The 19,351-nt window shown below is 44.0% G+C and overlaps 1 protein-coding gene across 1 annotated transcript in view; it reads right to left on the bottom strand.

The window, feature by feature from the left end:
- LOC139269110 (calcium-activated chloride channel regulator 1-like) overlaps window positions 1-19,351 on the bottom strand; it is a 129,744-nt gene that overhangs the window by 68,919 nt on the left and 41,474 nt on the right. The gene's annotated exons all lie outside the window — the stretch shown is intronic.

Raw genomic sequence — 19,351 nt, forward strand, 5'->3', positions numbered from 1 at the left:
TTTCCCTAGATAGCCACGGTTGAGCCACCTTCCCTTTTTTATTTTTACGCCACATTATACTTCATCTGCCATTCATTTGCCCACTCACCTAACTTATCCAAGTCACTCTGCAGCCTCATAGCATCCTCCTCGCAGCTCACACTGCCACCCAACTTAGTGTCATCCGCAAATTTGGAGATACTACATTTAATCCCCTCGTCTAAATCATTAATGTACAATGTAAACAGCTGGGGCCCCAGCACAGAACCTTGTGGTACCCCACTAGTCACTGCCTGCCATTCTGAAAAGTACCCATTTACTCCTACTCTTTGCTTCCTGTCTGACAACCAGTTCTCAATCCACGTCAGCACACTACCCCCAATCCCATGTGCTTTAACTTTGCACATTAATCTCTTGTGTGGGACCTTGTCGAAAGCCTTCTGAAAGTCCAAATATACCACATCAACTGGTTCTCCTTTGTCCACTTTACTGGAAACATCCTCAAAAAATTCCAGAAGATTTGTCAAGCATGATTTCCCTTTCACAAATCCATGCTGACTTGGACCTATCATGTCACCATTTTCCAAATGCGCTGCTATGACATCCTTAATAATTGATTCCATCATTTTACCCACTACTGAGGTCAGGCTGACCGGTCTATAATTCCCTGCTTTCTCTCTCCCTCCTTTTTTAAAAAGTGGGGTTACATTGGCTACCCTCCACTCGATAGGAACTGATCCAGAGTCAATGGAATGTTGGAAAATGACTGTCAATGCATCCGCTATTTCCAAGGCCACCTCCTTAAGTACTCTGGGATGCAGTCCATCAGGCCCTGGGGATTTATCGGCCTTCAATCCCATCAATTTCCCCAACACAATTTCCCGACTAATAAAGATTTCCCTCAGTTCCTCCTCCTTACTAGACCCTCTGACCCCTTTTATATCTGGAAGGTTGTTTGTGTTCTCCTTAGTGAATACTGAACCAAAGTACTTGTTCAATTGGTCTGCCATTTCTTTGTTCCCCGTTATGACTTCCCCTGATTCTGACTGCAGGGGACCTACGTTTGTCTTTACTAACCTTTGTCTCTTTACATACCTATAGAAACTTTTGCAATCCGCCTTAATGTTCCCTGCAAGCTTCTTCTCGTACTCCATTTTCCCTGCCCTAATCAAACCCTTTGTCCTCTTCTGCTGAGTTCTAAATTTCTCCCAGTCCCCGGGTTCGCTGCTATTTCTGGCCAATTTGTATGCCACTTCCTTGGCTTTAATACTATCCCTGATTTCCCTAGATAGCCACGGTTGAGCCACCTTCCCTTTTTTATTTTTACACCAGACAGGAATGTACAATTGTTGTAATTCATCCATGCGGTCTCTAAATGTCTGCCATTGCCCATCCACAGTCAACCCCTTAAGTATCATTCGCCAATCTATCCTAGCCAATTCACGTCTCATACCTTCAAAGTTACCCTTCTTTAAGTTCTGGACCATGGTCTCTGAATTAACTGTTTCATTCTCCATCCTAATGCAGAATTCCACCATATTATGGTCACTCTTCCCCAAGGGGCCTCGCACAATGAGATTGCTAATTAATCCTCTCTCATTACACAACACCCAGTCTAAGATGGCCTCCCCCCTAGTTGGTTCCTCGACATATTGGTCTAGAAAACCATCCCTTATGCACTCCAGGAAATCCTCCTCCACCGTATTGCTTCCAGTTTGGCTAGCCCAATCTATGTGCATGTTAAAGTCACCCATTACAACTGCTGCACCTTTATTGCATGCACCCGTAATTTCCTGTTTGATGCCCTCCCCAACATCACTACTACTGTTTGGAGGTGTGTACACAACTCCCACTAACGTTTTTTGCCCTTTGGTGTTCTGCAGCTCTACCCATATAGATTCCACATCATCCAAGCTAATGTCTTTCCCAACTATTGCATTAATCTCCTCTTTAACCAGCAATGCTACCCCACCTCCTTTTCCTTTTATTCTATCCTTCCTGAATGTTGAATACCCCTGGATGTTGAGTTCCCAGCCCTGATCATCCTGGAGCCACGTCTCCGCAATCCCAATCGCATCATATTTGTTAACATCTATTTGCACAGTTAATTCATCCACCTTATTGCGGATACTCCTTGCATTAAGACACAAAGCCTTCAGGCTTGCTTTTTTAACACCCTTTGTCCTTTTAGAATTTTGCTGTACAGTGGCCCTTTTTGTTCTTTGCCTTGGGTTTCTCTGCCCTCCAATTTTCCTCATCTCCTTTCTGTCTTTTGCTTTTGCCTCCTTTTTGTCTCCCTCTGTCTCCCTGCATTGGTTCCCATCCCCCTGCCATATTAGTTTAACTCCTCCTCAACAGCACTAGCAAACACTCCCCCTAGGACATTGGTTCCGGTCCTGCCCAGGTGCAGACCGTCCGGTTTGTACTGGTCCCACCTCCCCCAGAACCGGTTCCAATGCCCCAGGAATTTGAATCCCTCCCTGCTGCACCACTGCTCAAGCCACGTATTCATCTGCGCTATCCTGCGATTCCTACTCTGACTAGCACGTGGCACTGGTAGCAATCCCGAGATTACTACTTTTGAGGTCCTACTTTTTAATTTAGCTCCTAGCTCCTTAAATTCGTTTCGTAGGACCTCATCCCTTTTTTTACCTATGTCGTTGGTACCAATGTGCACCACGACAACTGGCTGTTCTCCCTCCCATTTCAGAATGTCCTGCAGCCGCTCCGAGACATCCTTGACCCTTGCACCAGGGAGGCAACATACCATCCTGGAGTCCCGGTTGCAGCCGCAGAAACACCTATCTATTCCCCTCACCATTGAATCCCCTATCACTATCACGCTCCCACTCTTTTTCCTGCCTTCCTGTGCAGCAGAGCCAGCCACGGTGCCATGAACTTGGCTGCTGCTGCCCTCCCCTGATGAGTCATCCCCCCCAACAGTACTCAAAGCAGTGTATCTGTTTTGCAGGGGGATGACCACAGGGGACCACTGCACTACCTTCCTTGCACTACTCTTCCTTCTGGTCTTCCATTCCCTAGCTGGCTGTGGACCCTTCTCCTGCGGTAAGACCAACTCACTACACGTGATACTCACGTCATTCTCAGCATCGTGGATGCTCAAGAGTGAATCCACCCTCAGCTCCAATTCCGCAACGCAGACCGTCAGGAGCTCGAGGCGGATACACTTCCTGCACACGTAGTCGTCAGGGACACCGGAAGTGTCCCTGAGTTCCCACATGGTACAGGAGGAGCATAACACCCGACGGAGCTCTCTTGTCATGACTTAACCCTTAGATACACTTAAATTGGCAATAACAATGTTAAAAGTTACTGACTGATATAAAAAAGAAAAAGAAAAACTACTCACCAATCACCAGCCAATCACTTACCCCCTAGGCTGTGACGTCACCTTTCTGTTTCTTTCTACTTCTTTTTTGCCCTCTCCAAATAAATTCAAGCCCAATTATTAGAAGACTTCCATGACCAGCACCTGGGAATGCGCTTAACCAAGAATTTTGCACAGTTACTTATCAAGACAGTTGCCAGGTCTTGATAAAGATATAGAGTACATCATGAGTCAGTATCAATCAGTAAGCAAGAAACCACCATCAGTACCATTACAGCCACGGAAATAGCCTCCCAGGATATGGCGAAGGCTACATATCGATTTTGCTGAGCTGGAAGGACAACAATTGTTCATTGTGATTACTAGCAATTCAAAGTGGGTCGAGGTGTTTACAATGTGGAAAATAACAACAAGTAAAACATTAGACATTTTACGAAGTTTATTTTCTTCATTTAGCCTCCCAGAAGAAATTGTTTCTGATAATGGACCACAATTTCATTCAGAAGAATTTGCACAGTTCACGAGCAAAAATAGTGTGAAACATACCAAGGTTCCAACGTACCACCCTGCTTCAAATGGTGCAGCAGAGCACACTGTACAAATTATAAAACGTGCTCTCATCAAACAGATGTTGAATTCAAATTTAAAGAAACAACAGTTGTCATTCGATCACAAATTGGCTAATTTTCTAATTACGTATCGTAATACTCCTCCTACAACTACTGGTAGAACACCAGCAGCGTTGTTTCTCAAACGACAGCCACGAACCAGATTCTCGTTGTTAAAGCCAAACTTGGCACAGTCCGTATAAGAGACACAATTAACACAGAAAGAGAATCATGATAGAGGTAGAGTAAAAGAGAGAAGTGTGAAATTAAATCAGATGGTGAGAGTGAAGAACCATCACCATAAATGGGTAAAGTAGTTATCAGGAAGAGTGGTGAAGATATGTGGTCCTCGCACATATTTGGCCAAGATGTTTGATCATGGACAGGTTAGGTTTGTTCACATTGATCATATTTTAACCACAGACATGGAGGTAGTTGAAGGTGGGAATGATTTAGCTATTCCTGATTCATAAGATAGTTTTGATACACCAGTAGCATATCCTACATCCAGTGTACTGGAAACAAATCCAAGAGAAAGTCAGAATTTAAGTCAGAGTCCGAGTCCGGCAAACAAACAGTCTGAAGTTAGAGATAGTTCAATTGGAAATCAAAGGCATCCCTTGGAGGAAAACTTTCCTCAGGGTCATCCTCAAATGGGTTTAAATTCAACACCATGTTTGGAAGGTTCTGTTCGAGAGCGAAGGTATCCTCTTTGAAACAGAAAACATGTGGTTAAGCTGAATTTGTAAATATGGCAAAATAAGTCCATATCTTTTGCAAGTTATGTATGATGATTGTTGTCATAAAAACTTCTTCATTAAGGAGGGAGAAGTGTAATGTCTATAGCTCCACACTGTGGACTCCTGTGTTACTGTGGTAATGTCTGTAGCTCCACACTGTGGACGCCTGTGTTACTGCAGCCATTTAAAAAAGAGTCAGATCACCTGACTCGAAGTAGACTTCAAGAGAGTTCCAGAAGCTGCTACGTGCTCTATGAATCTATCACAGGTATCTGAAAGGAGAAAAGCACAAGGGTGGGGTTGTGTTGAGGGGACGGGGGGAAGTAAGATATCCATGCATACTTGTAAGTGAGAAGAGATTGTGGGCTGAGGGGGAAGTGGGATGTGAGAAGAAAGATTAGGTATAGGCAGACCATCATCATCAACAAAGCTTTCAACTTTCCTGCTCGCCACAGACTCTGTGACTGCCCCTCTATTTATGTCCATAAATGATGCATTCACTCACCTTGACCATTCGTGAGGTCATAAAAAATTTTGCGACACTGGTATATAAAAAGGAAGAGAGTAGCTAAGGTAAACGTTAGTCCCTTAGAGGATGAGACTGGGGAATTAATAATGGGGAACAGGGAAATGGCAGAGTCTTTGAACAAATATTTTGTATCGGTTTTCAGTGTAGAAGACACTAAAAACATCCGAATAATAAATAATCAAGGGGCTATAGGGAGGGGTACCTTAAAACAATTACTATCACTAAAGATAAAGTACTCAGTAAAATAATGGGACTAAAGGTGGACAAGTCCCCTGGAGCTGATAGCCTGCACCCTAGGGTTTTAAAAGAAGTGACAGCAGAAATAGTGTATGCATTGGTTGCAATCCACCAAAATTCCCTAGAATCTGGAGAGGTCCCACCGGGTTGGAAAACCCCAAATGTAACGCCCCTATTTATAAAAGGAGGGAGACAGAAAGCATGAAACTATTGACCAGTTAGCTTAACAGCAGTAGCAGGACATTTGGAAAAGCATAATACAGTCAAGCAGAGTCAGCATGGTATTATGAAAGGGAATTCATGTTTGACAAATTTGCTGGAGTTCTTTGAGGATGTAATGAGCAGGATGGATAAGGGGGAACCAGTGGATGTGGTGTATGTGTATTTCCAGAAGGCATTCGATAAGGTGCTGCATAAAAGGTTACTGCATAAGATAAGAGCTCACGGGGTTAGGGGTAATATATTAGCATGGATAGAGGATTGGTTAACTAACAGAAAGTCAGGATAAATGGGAGATTTTCCGGTTGGCAAACGGTAACTAGTGGGGTGCCACAGGGATCGTTGCTGGGGCCTCAACTATTTACGATCTATATTAATGACTTGGATGAAGGGACGAGGGTAATGTAGCCAAGTTTGCTGATGATACAAAGATGGGTGGGAAAGCAAGTTGTGAGGAGAATACAAAGAATCTTCAACGGGACATAGACAAGCTAAGTGAGTGGGCAAACATTTGGCAGATGGAGTACAATATGGGAAAGTTTGAGATTATCCACTTTGGCAGGAAAAATAAAAAAGCAAATTATTATTTAAATGGAGAGAGATTACAAAATGCTGCCGTACAGAGGGACCTGGGGCTCCTTGTGCATGAATCACAAAAAGTTAGTATGCAGGTGCAGCAAGTAATCAGGAAGGCAAATGGAATGTTGGCCTTTTTTGCAAGGAGGATAGAGTGTAAAAGTAGGGAAGTTCTGCTACAAGACCACACCTAGAGTGCTGCGTACAGTTCTGGTCTCTTTCTTTAAGGAGGGATATACTTGCATTGGAGGCAGTTAAGAGAAGGTTCACGAGGTTGATTCCTGAGGTCAAGGGGTTGACTTATGAAGGAAGGTTGAGCAGGTTGGGCCTATACTCATTGGAGTTTAGAAGAATGAGAGGATCCATGACGAGACCTTGGACAATGTGGACCATTTCCTATACCTTGGGAGCCTAATAACAGCAAGGACAGACATCGATGACAAAGTCCAACACTGCCTTCAATGTGTCAGTGTGCCTTCGGTCGCCTGAGGAAAAGAGTGTTCGAAGACCAGGATCTCAAACTCGGCACCAAGCTCATGGTCTACAGTGCAGTGGTGATACCCTCCCTCCTATATGCACGGCCAGATCAGCCATGATCTTGTTGAATGGTGGAGCAGGCTTGAGGGGCTGGATGGCATACTCCTGTTCCTAATTCTTATGTTCTTATGTTCATAGACATGGATTATATACAGTAGGCACCTCAAAGCACTGGAGAAGTACCACCAGCGCTGCCTCCGCAAAATCCTGCAAATTCATTGGCAGGAAAGGCGCACCAACATCAGCGTTATCTCTCAGACCAATATCCCCAGCATCGAGGCATTAACCACGCTCAATCAGTTCCAATCGATGGGCCACATTGTCCACATGCCCGATACTAGACTCCCGAAACAAGCAATTTACTCCGAGCTACGTCACAGCAGGCGAGCTCCAGGGGGACAGAGAATATGCTTCAAGGATACCCTCAAAACATCCTTGAAAAAATGTAACATCTCCAACAACTCTTCGCAATCCCTGGCCCAAGACCACTCAAAATGGAGAAGCATCCGAGAAGGCGCCGAACATTTCGAGTCACTTTGCCGGGAGCACGCGGAAGTCAAGTACAAACAGCGGAAGGAGCATATGACAAATCAAGTAACCCACCTACCCATCCCTCCAGCCACCATCTGCCCCACCTGTGACAGAGACTGTAGATCCCTCATTGGCCTCATCAGTCACCTTAGAACTCATTTTAGTGTGGAAGCAAGTCATTCTTGACTCCGGGGAGTGCCTAAGAAGAGAAGATATCCCTTAATAGCGTTAGCTAACAGAAATCTATCAATCTCAGATTTAAAATTATTAATTGAGCTAGCAGCTATTGCTTTTTGTGGGGGAGAGTAGCACATTTCTACCACCTTTCACGTAAAGAGGGGTTTACTAACATCTCTCCTGAATGGCCAGGCTCTGATTTTAAGGTTATGTCCCCTTGTCCTAACCTCTTGCACCAGTGGAAAAGGTTTCTCTCTATCTACTCTATCAGTTCCTTTCAAAATCCTACAAAATCTCAATCAAATCACCCCTTAACCTTCTATATTCCAGGGAATACAAGTATGGTTTATGTAATCTCACCTCATAATCCAACCTCTGGGGTCCTGGTGACATTTAGTGGATCAGCACTGCACTGCTTCCAAGGCCAATATATCCTGTCTAAGTTGCTGTGCCCAGAACTGTAAACAGTGCTCCATGTGTAGTCTATCTGGGGCTTTGTAAAGCTGTAGCAAACCTTGCTTGCCTTTATATTCCAGTCTTCTAGTTATAAAGGCTAACATTCCATTAGCCTTTTTGATTATTTTTTATACCTGGCTACTACACTTTAGTGATCTGTGTACATGGACCGCTGAAATATCTGGATTTCCACTGCTCCTGGCTTTTCACTATTTAAAAACTATCTTTTTTGGTCCAAAATGGATGACCTCAAAACTGGCTATGTTGAAATCCATCTGGCATTGTTTTGTCCACTCACTTAATCTATCAATGTCTCTTTGTAATTTGAAGTTTCTGTTTGTAATATATTTGTTACAACAACACTAACAACACACTCAATAAGATGGCTCTACTCAGGAACTAGTCATCATGTGACTTGTCACATAACCCTTTTATTGTATTTACAGCAGCAGTTGCATTCCCACAGGAGTCCACTCGGTGGAGCAATAATCCACTAGGTGGAGTTCCATATTACATTTCTCCATCCTTCATGAAGAAGTAATCATCACAAAATAATCATTATACATAACTTGCATGGTTATACACAACAAAAGATATGGACTTATTTTGCCATATTTACAAATTAAATTTAATCACTTCTTTTCTGTTTCGAAAAGGATACTTTCGCTCTCGAACAGAACTTTCCAAACTTGTTGTAGGAGTTAGAGTCATTCTAGGCTGATCCTGAGGAGAGTTTTTCTCCAAGGGCAGCCCTTGATCTACATTTCAACTCACTACAACTTCAGACTGTTTGACTGCCTGACTCAGACTCAGACATAAATTCTGACTTTCTCTTGGACTTGTTTCTAGTACACCTGATGTAGGATTTGCTACTGGTACTCTAGTTGTAGCACTACTATCTTACTCATCAGAAATAATCAACTCATTCAAATTTTTAACTCCTTCCACATCAGTAGGTAAAATATGAACAAACCTAACCTTTCCATGATCAAACATCTTGACCAAATATGTGCGATGGCCACATATCTTCATTACTCTTCCTGGTAACCACTTTAACCATTTATGGCGATGGTTCTTCACTCTAGCCTTCTGATTCAATTTCATACTTCTCTCTCTTACTCTACCTCTAACATGATTCTCTTTCTGTCTTAATCGTTTCTCTTCGACTGACTGCCAAGTTTGGCTTTACAACGAGAACCTGGTTCATGGCTGTCGTTTGAGAAACAACTTTGCTGGTGTTCTACCAGTAATTGTATGAGGAGTATTACGATAAATAATTAGAAATTTGCTAGTTTGTGATCCAACGACAACTGCCGTTTCTTTGGATTTGGATCCAACATTTGCTTGATGAGGGTACATTTTACAATTTGTACTGTGCGCTCTGCTGCAGCGTTTGAAGCAGGATGGTACGGTGGAACTTTGGTATGTTTCACACCGTTTTTGCTCATGAACTGTGCAATATCTTCTGAACAAAGTTGCAGCCCATTATTAGACACAATTTGTTGTGGGAGGCCATAAGAAGAAAACAAGCTTCGCAAGTTGACTAGTGTTTCACTTGTTATTCTTTTCCGCATCAGAAACACCTTTACCCACTTCGAATGGCTATCAATCCCAATGGACAATTGTTTTCTTCCTAGCTCAGCAACATCTACATATAATCTTTGCCACACCCTGGGAGGTCATTTCCATGGCTGTAATGATGGTGTCATGCTTTCCAATTGGCATGTTGTACACTGAATAATGATGTACTCTATGGGGCCGATTTTTATCAGCCCACCGCCCGTTGCTGTCGACTCCCGTTGACTGGAAGGATGTTTCCAGTGGGGTTCCACAAGGCTCAGTATTGGGTCCCTTGCTTTTTGTGGTATATAGCAATGATTTAGATTTGAATATAGGGCGTATGATTAAGAAGTTTGCAGACGACACTAAAATTGGCTCAGTGGTTAATAATGAAGAGGAAAGTCATGGGCGGCAGGAGAATATCAATCTACTGGTCAGGTGGGCAGAACAGTGGCAAATGGAATTCAATTCAGAGAAGTGTGAGGTGATGCACTTTTGGAGGGCTAATAAGGAAAGGGTATACACATTAGGCGGTAGGCCACTTAATAATGTAGATGAACAAAGGGACCTTGGAATGCTTGTCCACAGATCACTGAATGTAGCAGGCCAGGTGAATAAGGTGGTTAAGAAGACATACGGAATGCTTACCTTTATTGGCCAAGGCATAGAATATAAGAGCAGGGAGGTTATGCTTAAATTGTATAATACTTTGGTTAAGCCACAGCTGGAGTACTGCGTGCACTTCTGGTCACCGTTTTATAGGAAGGACATGATTGCACTAGAGAGGGTGCAGAGAAGATTTACTAGGATGCTGCCTGGAATGGAGAATCTTAGTTATGAGGACAGATTGAATAGGCTGGGTTTGTTCTCATTGGAACAGAGGAGGTTGTGAGGAGACCTCATTGAGTGTACAAAATATTGAGGGGCCTGGACATAGTGGATAGTAAGGGCCTATTTCCATTGGTGGAGGGGTCTATAATGAGGGGGCATAGTTTTAAGGTAGTTGGTGAAAGGTTTAGAGGGGATTTGAGGGGGGGGGACCCTTTACGCAGAGGGTTGTGGGGATCTTGAACTCGCTGCCTGGAAGAGTGGTGGATACCGAAACCCTCACCACTTTTAAGAGATGGTTGGATGGGCACTTAAAGTGCAGTAACCTGCAGGGTTACAGACCTAGAGCTGGTAATTGGGATTAGACTGGATGACCCTTTGTTGGACGGAGCAGATATAATGGCAAGTACTGCAGGGAATAGAATATGGCCAGGGTGATCTCCTGGACTAGTTTCGATCACCTGGATGGGTCGGAGAGGAATTTTCCCAGATTTCTTCTTCCTAAATTGGCCTGGGTTTTTATCTGGTTTTTGCCTCTCCCAGGAGATCACATGGCTCTGGTTGGGGTGGAGTGTAGAATGTTTCAGTATAAGGGGTGTCACAGTTGTGTGGGGTGAACTGGTTGGGTTCGGTGCTCTTGGTCTTTCCGTCATTGATCATAGGTTTATATGTAACCTTTAGTGCTGCTGACCAAGGGCCCTGCGGTTCTTTGTCGGCCAGCGCGGACATGGTGGGCTGAAATGGCCTTCTTCAGCGCTATAAATTTCTATGTTTCTATGTTTCTATGTAATCACACATCTTTGACAGAACTGGGCCATGCTTGGTTGCTCTACCAATCTCTTCAGCTGTGTCTGGCAGTTCATCAATGCATGAAAAATAGAACACTTCTTCCCTATTGGGTGTAACTTGCGATGGAGATGGCAACCTGAAATACCAACAGCATTACCATCTGACTTAGGTACAACAACAATGATTGTTAGAGATAATAGAGACTCTGGATCAGTTCCTATGGAGTGGAGGGTAGCCAATGTAACCCCACTTTTTAAAAAAGGAGGGAGAGAGAAAACAGGGAATTATAGACCGGTCAGCCTGACATCGGTAGTGGGTAAAATGATGGAATCAATTATTAAGGATGTCATAGCAGTGCATTTGGAAAGAGGTGACATGATAGGTCCAAGTCAGCATGGATTTGTGAAAGGGAAATCATGCTTGACAAATCTTCTGGAATTTTTTGAGGATGTTTCCAGTAGAGTGGATAAGGGAGAACCAGTTGATGTGGTATATTTGGACTTTCAGAAGGCGTTCGACAAGGTCCCACACAAGAGATTGATGTGCAAAGTTAGAGCACATGGGATTGGGGGTAGTGTACTGACATGGATTGAGAACTGGTTGTCAGACAGGAAGCAAAGAGTAGGAGTAAATGGGTACTTTTCAGAATGGCAGGCAGTGACTAGTGGGGTACCGCAAGGTTCTGTGCTGGGGCCCCAGCTGTTTACACTGTACATTAATGATTTAGATGAGGGGAATAAATGTAGTATCTCCAAATTTGCGGATGACACTAAGTTGGGTGGCAGTGTGAGCTGCGAGGAGGATGCTGTGAGGCTGCAGAGCGACTTGGATAGGTTAGGTGAGTGGGCAAATGCATGGCAGATGAAGTATAATGTGGATAAATGTGAGGTTATCCACTTTGGTGGTAAAAACAGAGAGATAGACTATTATCTGAATGGTGACAGATTAGGAAAAGGGGAGGTGCAAAGAGACCTGGGTGTCATGGTACATCAGTCATTGAAGGTTGGCATGCAGGTGCAGCAGGCGGTTAAGAAAGCAAATAGCATGTTGGCCTTCATAGCAAGGGGATTTGAGTACAGGGGCATGGAGGTGTTGCTACAGTTGTACAGGGCATTGGTGAGGCCACACCTGGAGTATTGTGTACAGTTTTGGTCTCCTAACCTGAGGAAGGACATTCTTGCTATTGAGGGAGTGCAGCGAAGGTTCACCAGACTGATTCCCGGGATGGCGGGACTGACCTATCAAGAAAGACTGGATCAACTGGGCTTGTATTCACTGGAGTTCAGAAGAATGAGAGGGGACCTCATAGAAACATATAAAATTCTGACGGGGTTAGACAGGTTAGATGCAGGAAGAATGTTCCCAATGTTGGGGAAGTCCAGAACCAGAGGTCACAGTCTAAGGATAAGGGGTAAGCCATTTAGGACCGAGATGCGGAGGAACTTCTTCACCCAGAGAGTGGTGAACCTGTGGAATTCTCTACCACAGAAAGTTGTTGAGGCCAATTCACTAAATATATTCAAAAAGGAGTTAGATGAGGTCCTTACTACTAGGGGGATCAAGGGGTATGGCGAGAAAGCAGGAATGGGGTACTGAAGTTGAATGTTCAGCCATGAACTCATTGAATGGCGGTGCAGGCTAGAAGGGCCGAATGGCCTACTCCTGCACCTATTTTCTATGTTTCTATGTTTCTATGTTTCTATCTTCTCAGTTTCTAGTCATTTGAATTCTTGCTCAACTTACTCCTTGAGTGCATATGGTATGGTGCATACGGGACGTGGCTTGCAGTTATCTGGTCTAGCGTCCTTCTGTACTCTGACACTTGCTTTGAAGCCTTGGATCAGACTGCCTGTTTCACGGAACACCTTTGGATACTGTTTGATGACATAATTCTTCAATGCAAATTCCTTTTCAATACAAAAAAATCTCATTCCAATCCAGCTTCAATGATCCCGACCAATTTCTACCTATTAAGGCAGGCTTGTCTCCTGCCACTACTATGAGAGGCAAGCTCTGAAACTGAACTTTGTATTTCACCAGCACTGTGATACATCCTACCACAGGGATTTGTTCTCCTGAGTAGCCTCGCAGCTCTATCTTCGACTTCTCCGGTGGAAAATCACTCAACTTGACGAGATATAGCGATTCCGGTACTACGCTCATGGATGCACCAGTGTCGATTTCCATGGGTATCCAGGTTCGTGCAACATCTACTTGGATGACAATACTTCGCAAATCGTTGTTGGGTACCCTTGTGCTCCTAATGACACGTATCTCCAGAAACTCCTCACCCTCTTGCTTCTCTTCAATGATATGTAGCCTCTGGCGATTTCTATTATAGCATGGAAAATTGGTTTACTTTGCATGCCTTTGTAAGATGCCCAATTTTCTTGCAGAAGGAACACTCTGCCTTCACATATGGACAGCTTTGAGCAATGTGTTGTCCCAGGCACCAATAGCATGACTTCAATGCGTTGTTACCTTGTCCAGTTGCTGAGGCCTTGGGGTCCAACTGCCTTTTACTTCTAACCTGCAGGTGATTCACCTCGGTTGTCTGACAATTGGAAATGGTACAAAATTCTCGGAATATTGGTCAGCCATATCAATTGATGTAGCAGTCTGACAAGCTAAATCAAAGTCAAGTTAGGGGTTGTCAACAATTTCCTTCTGCTTGCTTCATTTTTCATCACACAAACAGCGGTCACGCAATGCTCGATCCTGAAAGTTTCCGAAATGACAGTGAATGGATAACTTCTTTAAAGCTACACTGTACTCTCATCATTCAACTGATTTCGTGTTTCAAAACTTTCAGCAATTTCCAGGGGCTCAGGACTGCAGTGCTGTTCTCCGTCAGTGATGTGTCCTTTGCTTTGACGGGAACAAGCACATTTTTCAGGGTTTCACACACCTCGGGGCCTGCTTCAGTCACAAAATTGCCCATTTTCTTTCAAAAATCGCCCGGTTGCGGTTTTCATCAGTAAGGACTTCAATGATACTATTTGCAGTGAAAAACATTTCTAGCCACTCCACATATGCTCCGAAAGTCTCTCGGTCATGATGGAACTCACCCAAGTGCCCTATTATTCCTGTAGGCATAGCCGAGAGTACCAGTAGCAAATCCTATATCAGATGTACTAGAAACAAGTCCAAAAAATAGTCAAAATTTAAGTCTGAATCCGAGTCAGGCAGACAAACGGACTGAATTGTAAAGAGTCAAAACGTAGATCAAGGGTTACCTTTGGAGGAAAGCTCTCCTCGGGCTCAGCCTAGAATGAGTCTAAGTTCCACACTAAGTTTCTTAGAAACATAGAAACATAGAAAATAGGTGCAGGAGTAGGCCATTCGGCCCTTCGTGCCTGCACCAGCATTCAAAAAGATCATGGCTGATCATTCCTTCAGTATCCCGTTCCTGCTTTCTCTCCATACCCCTTGATCCCTTTAGACGCAAGGGGCATATCTAACTCCCTCTTGAATATATCCAATGAACTGGCATCAACAACTATCTGCGGTAGGGAATTCCATAGATTAACAACTCTCTGAGTGAAGAAGTTCCTCCTCATCTCAGTCCTAAATGGCTTACCCCTTATCCTAAGACTATGTCCTCTAATTCTGGACTTCCCCAACATTGGGAACATTCTTCCTGCATCTAACCTGTCCAGTCCCGTCAGAATTTTATATGATTCTATGAGATCCCCTCTCATCCTTCTAAACTCCAGTGAATCCAGTCGATCCAGTCTCTCCTCATATGTTAGTCCTGCCATCCCAGGAATCAGTCTGGTGAACCTCCGCTGCACTCCCTCAATAGCGAGAACATCCTTCCTCAGATTAGGAGAACAAAACTGAACACAATATTCCAGGTGGGGCCGCACCAAGGCCCTGTACAACTGCAGTAAGACTTCCCTGCTCCTGTACTCAAATCCCCTTCCTATGAAGGCCAACATACCATTTGCCTTCTTCACCGCCTGCTGTACCTGCAAGCCAACCTTCAATGACTGATGAATCATAACACCCAGGTCTCGTTGCACCTCCCCTTTTCCGAATCTGCCGCCATTCAGATAATATTCTGCCTTCGTGTTTTTTCCCCCAAAGTGGATAACCTCACATTTATCCACATTATACTGCATCTGACATGTATTTTCCCTCACCTAACCTGTCCAAATCACCCTGCAGCCTCTTAGCGTCCTCCTCACAGCTCACACTGCCACCCAGTTTAGTGTCATCTGCAAACTTGGAGATATTACACTCAATTCCATCATCCAAATCATTAATATATATTGTAAAGAGCTGGGGTCCCAGCACTGAGCCCTGCGGCACTCCACTAGTCACTGCCTGCCATTCTGAAAAGGACCCGTTAATCCCGACTCCCTGCTTCCTGTCTGCCAACCAGTTCTCTATCCACGTCTGTACATTACCTCCAATACCATGCGATTTGATTTTGCACACCAATCTCTTGTGTAGGACCTTGTCAAAAACCTTTTGAAAGACCAAATACACCACATCCACTGGTTCTCCCCTGTCTACTATACTAATTACATCCTCAAAAAATTCCAGAAGATTTGTCAACCATGATTTCCCCTTCATAAATCCATGCTGACGTGGACCTATCCTATCACTGCTTTCCAAATGTGCTGCTATTTCATCCTTAATGATTGATTCCAACATTTTCCCCACTACTGATGTCAGGCTAACCGGTCTATAATTACCCGTTTTCTCTCTCCCTCCTTTTTAAAAAAGTGCCGTTACATTAGCAACCGTCTAGTCCATAGGAACTGATCCAGAGTTAATAGACTGTTGGAAAGTTATCATCAATGCATCCACTATTTCTCGGGCCACTTCCTTAAGTACTCTGGTATGTAGACTATCAGATCCTGGGGATTTATCGGTCTTCAATCCCGTCAATTTCCCTAACACAATTTCCCGCCTAATAAGGATATCCTTCAATTCTTCCTTCTCACTTGACCTTCGGACCCCTAGTACATCGGGAAGGTTATTTGTGTCTTCCTTTGTGAAGACAGAACCAAAGTACTTGTTCAAATGGTTTGCAATTTTTTGGTTCCCCATTATAAATTCACCCGAATCCAACTGCAAGGGACCAACATTTGTCTTCACTAATCTTTTTCTCTTAACATTGCAGTCATTTTTTATGTTTCCGGCAAGCTTCCTCTCGTACTCTATTTTCCCCTTCTTAATTAAACCCTTTGTCCTCCTCTGCTGTATTCTAAATTTCTCCCAGTCCTCCGGCTTGCTACTTTTTCTGGCTAATTTGTATGTCTCTTCCTTGGATTTAACACTATCCTTAATTTCCCTTGCTAGCCACGGTTGAGCCACCTTCCCCATTTTATTTTTACTCCAGACAGGGATGTACAATTGCTGACGTTCATCCATGTGATCTTTAAAGGTTTGCCATTGCCTATCAACCGTCAACCCTTTAAGTATCATTTGCCAGTCTATTCTAGTCAATTCGCACCTTATACCATCAAAGTTACCTTTCCTTTAGTTCAGGGCCCTAGTTTCTGAATTAACTGTGTCACTCTCCATCTTAATAAAGAATTCTACCATATTATGGTCACTCTTCCCCAAGGAGCCTCGCACAACAAGATTGTTAATTAGTCCCTTCTCATTACACATCACCCAGTCTAGGATGGCCAGCTCTCTGGTTGGTTCCTTGACATATTGGTCTAGAAAACCATCCCTAATACACTCCAGGAAATCTTCCTGCACCGCATTGTTACCAGTTAGGTTAGCCCAATCAATATGTATATTAAATTCAATATTCAATATGCCCATGATTACTGCTGTACCTTTATTGCACACATCCCTTATTTCTTGCTTAATGCTGTCCCCAACCTCGCTACTACTATTTGGTGGCCTGTACACAACTCCCACTAGCGTTTTCTGCCTTTTGGTATTCCGTAGCTCCACCCATACCGATTCCACATCATCCAAGCTAATGTCCTTCCTTACAATTGCATTAATTTCCTCTTTAACCAGCAACACCACCCCGCCTCCTTTTCCTTTCTGTCTATCCTTCCTAACTGCTGAATGCCCCTGGATGTTGAGTTCCCAGCCTTGGTCACCCTGGAGCCATGTCTCCGTGATGCCAATCACATCATACCCGTTAGCTGCTATCTGCGCAGTTAGTTCGTCCACCTTATTCCAAATACTCCTCGCATTGAGGCACAGAGCCTTCAGGCTTGTATTTTAAACACACTTTGACCCTTTAGAATTCTGCTGTAAAGTGGCCCTTTTTGTTTTTTGCCTTGGGTTTCTCTGCCCTCCAATTTTACTATTCTCCTTTCTATCTTTTGTTTCTGTCTCCATTTTATTCCCCTCTGTCTCCCTGTATAGGTTCCCATCCCCCTGCCATATTAGTTTAACTCCTCCCAAACAGAACTAGCAAACACTCTCCCGAGGACATTGGTTCCGGTCCTGCCCAGGTACAGACCGTCCGGTTTGTACTGGTCCCACCTCCCCCAGAACCGGTTCCAATGTCCCAGGAATTTGAATCCCTCCCTTCTGCACCACTGCTCAAGCCACGTATTCATCTGAGTTATCCTGCGATTTCTACTGTGACTAGCACGTGGCACTGGTAGCAATCTTGAGATTACTACCTTTGAGGTCCTACTTTTTAATTTAACTCCTAGTTCCCTAAATTCGACTCATAGGACCTCATCCCGTTTTTTGCCGATATCGTTGGTACCTATATGCACCATGACAACTGACTGCTCACCCTCCCTTTTCAGAATGTCCTGCACCCGCTCCGAGACATCCTTGACCCTTGCACCAGGGAGGCAACATACCATCCTGGTGTCTCAGTTGCGGCCGCAGAAACGCCTATCTATTCCCCTTACAATCGAATCCCCTATCACTATTGCTCTCTCACTCTTTTTTCTGCCCTCCTGTGCAGCAGAGCCAGCCACGATGCCATGAACCTGGCTGCTGCTGCTCTCCCCTGATGAGTCATCCCCCCAACAGTACCCAAAGCGGTGTATCTGTTTTGCAGGGGGATGACCGCAGGGGACCCCTGCACTACCTTCCTTGCACTGCTCTTCATGTTGGTCTTCCATTCCCTATCTGGCTGTGGACCCTTTACCTGCGGTAACACTAACTCACTAAATGTTCGAAAGTTCTGTTCGAGAGCGAAGGTATCCTCTTCGGAGTGGTTAAGTTTGATTCGTAAATATGGAAAAATAAGTCCATATCTTTTGTTGTGTATAACCATTCAAGTTATGTATGATGATTATTTGTTATGATTATTTTTTCATTAAGGAGGGAGAAGTGTAATATAGAGTTCCACCTAATGGACTACTGTGGTAATGCAACTACTCAGGATACAATAAAAAGATCATGTGACAAGGTCACCTGACAAGTTCCTGTAGAGCCATCTTGTATGTGTGTGTTTGTGATATCGTAAAGAATATGTCACATTGACTCAATCCCTCTCCCCAACTTCTGTCTGAGGCTGAACTGACTGTTCACAACCTTGATCTCATATTTGACCCTGAAATTAACTTTCGATCACATATATACAGCACAACTATATATATTTCCACCTCTGTAACATCACCCGTCTTCGCCCTTGCCTCAGCTCATCCACTGCTGAATTCCTCATCCATGCCTTTTTTACCTCTAGACTTGATTTTTCCAAAGCATTCCTGGCTGGCCTCCCTGATTCTACCCTACATAAACTAAAGGTGATGTAAAACTCGGCTGCCCGTGTTCTAACTCACACTAAGTCCCACTCATCCATCACCCCTGTGCTCGCTGACCTACATTGGCTTCCGTTTATTTTCATCATTATTTTCAAATCCCTCCATGGCCTCGCCCCCCCCCTCCCTATCTCTGCAATCTCCTCCAGCCCAACAACCCCCTCGAGATGTCTGCGCTCCTCTAATTCTGCTCTCTTGAGCATCCCTAATTATAATCACTCAACCATTGGTGGCCGTGCTTTCTGTTGCCTCGGCCCCAAGCTCTGGAACTCCCTGTCTAAACCTCTCCGCCTCTCTATCACTTTTTCCTCCTTCAAGACGCTCCTTATAACATACCTCATTGGCCAAGCTTTTAGTCACCTGCACTAATTTGTATATATGCAGCTCAGTGTCCAATTTTTTATCTCGTAATACTCCTATGAAGCGCCTTGGGATGTTTCATTATGTTAGAGGTGCTATATAAATACAAGTTGTTGTTGAAGGGGTGAGATGAAGAAGGTGGGAGGAGGACCGTGTGAATGGCCTGT

The sequence above is a fragment of the Pristiophorus japonicus genome, chromosome 8 (assembly GCF_044704955.1).
Source record: "Pristiophorus japonicus isolate sPriJap1 chromosome 8, sPriJap1.hap1, whole genome shotgun sequence".
Taxonomy (NCBI): domain Eukaryota; kingdom Metazoa; phylum Chordata; class Chondrichthyes; family Pristiophoridae; genus Pristiophorus; species Pristiophorus japonicus.